General features: G+C 35.5%; 1 non-coding gene and 1 pseudogene across 1 annotated transcript; both read right to left on the bottom strand.

The window, feature by feature from the left end:
- Positions 1–3,677: 3,677 nt before the first annotated feature.
- On the bottom strand, positions 3,678–3,784 carry LOC141414261 (U6 spliceosomal RNA). The gene has a single exon (XR_012439323.1). It is a non-coding gene; the product is annotated as a U6 spliceosomal RNA (small nuclear RNA).
- Positions 3,785–5,092: 1,308 nt separating this feature from the next.
- LOC109674803 (olfactory receptor 1468-like) lies at positions 5,093–6,008 on the bottom strand (annotated as a pseudogene).

Genomic DNA, 6,008 nt, shown 5'->3' with positions numbered 1-6,008 from the left:
GGTCAGAATATCATAAATTTACTTTAGTAGCAATATTGAAATGTCATATATGTTAATATTTTCTTTATATTCACTATGCTGTGTAATATGTCTGGAGGATAAAAAAACTAGAAGATTCAACACTACTAGTGTACTTTACTCTATTTTGCATCCTTCAACTATCATCTTCCCTTCCCCTTCACCTGCAGCATCTGACAATCATAACTGTAATCACTGCTTCCTCAAGTTTAATATTCCATTATCAAGAATAAACTCATGCCAGTTTCAGAAAAATGGAAGGAACTGGGGATCATCATGTTGAGCAAAATAAGCAAGATGCAGAAAATCATGTATCACATTTTTCTTTCACATTTGAAATCTAAAAAGGGAAAGTCATGAAATAAGAAGGGGACTATTTGGGAATAGGAAGGAGAACACAGGAAGAGAAAGAGGTGGAAATGTGTGGATAATGGGTCTTCACATGTGATCAAAGTACCCTATATACACGTATCAAAGTGTCATAATGAACCCTATTAGTTGTACAAATAATATACACTAATAAAAATAACCAATACTGATACTTGTATGTTGATTTTTGTATGCTGCTACTTTGCAGAAAGTGTTTGCCTATGTGAGTCTTTTTATAGAGTCTTTAAGTCCAAGTGTAGGACCATTTCTGTTGCAAACAGAGATAATTTTACTTCCTTTCCTCTTTGTATCATTTTTATTCCACTTTCTTGCCTCACTGCTCTAAGTTTTAAAGCACTACATTGCACAAGGGAGGAGATAGAGGACACCCTTGTCTCATTTATGATTTTTGAAGAAATGTCTTCAGTTTTTCCCATTCAGTATAATGTTGATTGCAGGTCTGTGATACATTGTCTTTATTGTATTGAGTCATAACTTATATTAATCATTCTAGTCATAGTTTCTTCAGGGTTTTTTATAATGACGGGATATTGGATTTTGTTAAAAGTTTTTCTGCACCTATTCTGATAATTTCATTTTCTTATCCTTGATTCTATTCATACACTATATAATGATTCTCAGTTTGCACATGTTGAAACACACTTGCATTCTTGATGCAACTCAAATCCAACTGGACTGAGGTGTATAATCTTTGTCATATGATATCAAAATTGGTGTGCGAGGATTTCATTGATGATTTTCTCATCCATGTTCATCAAGGAAATTAGTTATACTTTTCTTTCCTGGTTGAGTTCTTACCTGGTTTTGTACATGTGTAATGCTGAAGTGCAAGATTTCTACAATAAAAATTGTAAAACCTTGATGAAAGAAAATTGAGAGGACATGAAAATATTGAAAAACATCCTATGTTCATTTATTAAAATAATTAGTATAATTAAAGTGTCCATATGACTAAAAGCAATTTAGAAATACCACAATCCATACCTAAATACCAATGACATTCTTCACAGAACTAGGAAAAACAACACTGAAGCATACATGAAACCATGACAACCACAAAGCCATCTTGAGCAACAAGAACAAAACAAGACACATTAGGCTACCTGGCTTGAAAACATGCTAAAGTATGTAGTAACCCAAAACAACAAATAGAACAATAGAACATACCAGAGAACATGGAAGTAATTTTATGCATCTAGAGCCAACTGATTTTTGATAAAGATGCTAAGGACACACATTGGAGAATGAAAAATATTTTCAATAAGTATTTCTGGAAAACAATAATCACATGCAGAAAGAACAAACAAGATTTCAGTCTCTTGTTAGTTAAAAGCTAAACTCAAAATGAGTCAAAGACTTAAATGTAAAATTGGAAACTATGGAAGAACTATAGGAAAAGGTAGGGAAAATTACTCAAAATATTGAAATGGACAAGATATTTTTCACAAAACTATAGAATACAAGAAACAAAAGCCAAAATTACATCAAATTAAAAGCTTCAGCACAGTAAAGGAGACAATCAACACAATGAGGACATGACCTAGAGAATGGGAGAAATATTTGCAAAGTATATGTCAGATGAGATGTCAAAAAATATTCAACATAAATTTAACAGCATTAACCTAAATGGAAAATTGATTATGTGCCTAAATAGATATATTCAAAAGAAGACAAATAAATGGGTAACAGATTATAGAAAATGTTTGTTATTACTAATCCTGAAGGAATTGATAGGTAAAAGTTCAATAACATGCCAACTCTCCTAGGCAAGAAGAGTTATGGTCAAAAATTCTCAAGAGAAGAAATGTTGTCAGGGCAGAGGATAAATAGGAATTCTTCTACACTGTTGATAGGAGTGAAAATTAGTACAGCCAGTATGGTAAATATGATGCTTCTCAAAATGTTAAAAATGTAACTCCCATGTGAATTACCAATTATATTGCTAGGTATGAACCCAAGTGACATAAAATCAGTATGATGAACATAGACATCTTTAGACATGAAGGTAACAGTATTGCATGTTTGAAGCCAGCCTGGGTTACAGAGTGAGTTCAAGGCTACTCTGATCTACATAGTGAGACCACTGTCTCAAGAAAACAGAGAGAAAGGAAGAGAGAGAGAGAGAATCCTCTGTTTATTGTAGATAAGAAATGGAGTGTCCATCAAATGATTAATGGGTAAAGAACATATACCTGCACACAATTACGTTAAAAAGAAAGAACACAAGACAAAAAAGAATGAAATCCTGCAACATGGGTAGAACTGGAGATAACTAAGTTAAGTGACATAAGTCAAGTACAGCAGACTAGTCCAGTATCACATGATCTCAATCTTATGTGGAATCTGAAAAAAAATTGATCTCATACAAGTTCAGAGTATAATGCTGGCTATCAGAGGCCAGGGGAGAGTGAAGGATGGTTATCAACGGGTATTAAGTTACAATTAGAAAAGAACAAGAAGTTCTGGCATGCCATTGCATCTTAGGGTATCTACAGTTTTCAATAGTGTATGTACATTTCAGAAAGCTACAAGAAAGAATTCTTGTGTTTAACTTCATTTAATTATGGCACACAAATACATGTATCAAGACATTGCTTAGTGCTATTTAATATACACAATTTTACCTTATTATGTAACAACTTAAAATAAATAAAAATAAAAAACATTTTAAAAAGAGACCTTCTTCATAGCTTTGTTTTACATGTCCTTTAAATGTATTATTCTTGAATATCACCCAATTGACAGTCTGTTTCCTCCTACTCTGCTTTCACCTAACTTTCATTGCTATAGAACACAGGATCCATTTTTGTTTTTTATATAATGCAGATTGGAATCAAGGCCTCATGTTTACTTGCAGGATCTCCACCACTTGAGAAGCAACACCAGCCCTTTTCACTTGACTTACTTTTCATCTAGAGTCTCATGTTTGGGCCCAAGTCTAGCCCAAGCATGATCCTAGATCCTCCTACTTAGGGCCTCCTGCATAGGTGGGATTACAGGTGTGAAGCACCACATATGGCTTATTTTTTGAGATGGTCTCACTAACTTTTGGCCCATGCTATCATTGAACTGCAATCCTTTTGAACTTTGTCTGCTGAGTAACTGGAATTACAGGAATGTATCACTGTGTTTGATCTTGGATCCATTTAATTGCCTTTTGAATTAGGTTTTTCTGGTATACAGGGAAGTGATTTTATTTAAATATCAATCTCCTATCTTATCATTGCTACTTCTGTTTACTAGGCCACTAAGATTTCTATCTACTTTTTTTTTTTATGGAACGCTTCAAGAATTTGCGTGTCATCCTTACGCAGGGGCCATGCTAATCTTCTCTGTATCGTTCCAATTTTAGTATATGTGCTGCCGAAGCAAGCACAAGATTTCTATCTGTGATGTGAACTGGAGTTACCTTAATAAATACATGCAGAATAATAAAACATTTCATGACAATACTCAGTGCAATAAGCATAATACCCAAACCTTAATCTATTTCTGTAAATATATCAATGCTTATAGAGAAGTGGTTGCTCAGGTAAGTGGTGGGAGGTGACATCATAAATGAAGATATGGAATAAAGGACAAAGAGAACACTTGTATGGAACCTAGAGTTCAAGGCTGTGTGTTGACATTGACAGCCCACAGAGCCTGAAATGGAGACATCCACTGGGCGGATGAGAGCAGTGGGGAGCTCTGGAGGAAGATCAGAACTTCCTATGGAGATGTGGAGATCAGCAGATGGTGAAAAGTACAGGTTTAGATGGCATCACTTAGAGAGTACAACTAAGGAAACAAATGAGTCAAGGTTGGAAGCTCATTCTGTGCCACAGAATTTAAGAAGAATAACTGATCTCCACTTTCTAAAGTGAGAAATATTAAAAGAGCCATAGAATCAGATAGTCTGTAGTCTGTCACAGCCTCAACAATAGATCCTCTGGGTGACAAGGGAAATCATTGGGCTTCAGATTATTCAGTTTTATCTACTCCACTTAGCTGGAATTGTTATGAGGGCACAAAATATATATGCATATAAGAACTTCTACAAAGTCAAAATATCAAACAAATAAGAACTATCCTTAAAAACTGAAGTTTTTCTCCATCTGCAGTTTCTCTTCCTTAGTCCTAGAGAAAAAAATGCTATGGTTTCTGGCTTCCAGGTAAAGAAAAAAATGCACAAATAGTACTCTTATAGAAAAAGTCAGAAAAAAATCTTCATCATTAGCACACATCAGAAAAGACAATGTAAATATGAAAATTAGTGTGTAGAAAAGTTAAAAGATAAAATGATATCAAAATTTGTGCAGAAAGAAGATCTAGAATTTATTAAGAAGGAGGATGGGAGGTTGAGGTATTTGATGTTATTGACCATCCATCTAAGAATAGGCAGCACAATTTAAAAATGATGCCTCAGTTCAAGCAGAATTCATGATAAAATGTAAAATCCGGGGCTAATTTAAGAATGCAATAAAGGTACATTACATAAAACATTAGATCCTTTGCTATGCTTCTCCTGGGCAAGATAGAGATGAAGGAATACCAGCTTCCCCAAACTTCTCCTTTGGCTAAACTACTCAGCTAAAACTCCTATGTTTTACGTATTGAAGAGCTATGCAGTATGTCTTTTAACAGAAGCTGCTACTGTAAGCAGGACAAGTTGAATAGTATTCTAATATTAAATATAGCTATGTTAAAAATCCCAAGTATTACTAACTATACAGGCACGAATTTTATTCTTACTTCTGATTCTTCCCATAACTCTCTTCATGTCTTTGTTCCTCAGACTATAGATAAAGGGGTTCAGCATGGGAGATACCACTGTGTACATCATAGCCATGACAGTCTCCCTCATAGTGGAATTATTAGCTGATGGACATAAGTAGAGAACAGTAATTGTCCCATAGAACAGTGAAACCACAGACAGGTGGGAGCAACAGATGGCTAGGGGACCTTGAGAATTAAAGATACAATTTGTGCAAAGACATGACAGTGAGTATGAATGGAATGACAATAACCAGCCTTCCCATGATAAATACCACTAACTCAATAACATGAGTGTCAGAGATGGCCAACTTTAGTAGGGCAGACAAATTACAGAAAAAGTGGGGTATAACATTGTCATCACAGACAATCTAGTCTTGAGCAAGGTATGTAATGGCATGGAACATGGTCAGCACTCAGGACATCAACAACCAACATGCACAGAGCTTCGGACTCATGAAGCTGGTATAGCGCAGTGGGGAAGCAGATGGCCACAAAGCGATGATGTGCCATGGCCACAGGGAGGAAGCTCTCCAGGTCAGCAAAAAACAGGTATAAATACATCTATTGCCTGCATAGTTGATAGATGGTATTTGGCTCTGTATGTTCTGTAACATATTAGGAATGGTCACACAGGTAAAACAGAGATCAGAGAAGGACAAGTTGCTAAGAAACAAATACATGGGTGTATGGAGAAGAGAGTCCAGTTGAACGAGGAGGTTGCCTAAGATGGCGATAAGGTACACAGTCAAGAGCAGGACATAGGAACTGGAATAGATGCTCTGGCTGAATAGGCAGGCCAGGAGGAGGAACTGTGAGATAACACTTTTATTCCTTTCTGTCAT

The sequence above is a fragment of the Castor canadensis genome, chromosome 11, assembly GCF_047511655.1.
Source record: "Castor canadensis chromosome 11, mCasCan1.hap1v2, whole genome shotgun sequence".
In the NCBI taxonomy this organism is placed as follows: Eukaryota; Metazoa; Chordata; class Mammalia; order Rodentia; family Castoridae; genus Castor; species Castor canadensis.
The sequence above is the reverse complement of the archived record's forward strand: the minus strand, read 5'-3'. Positions and strand labels throughout refer to the sequence as shown.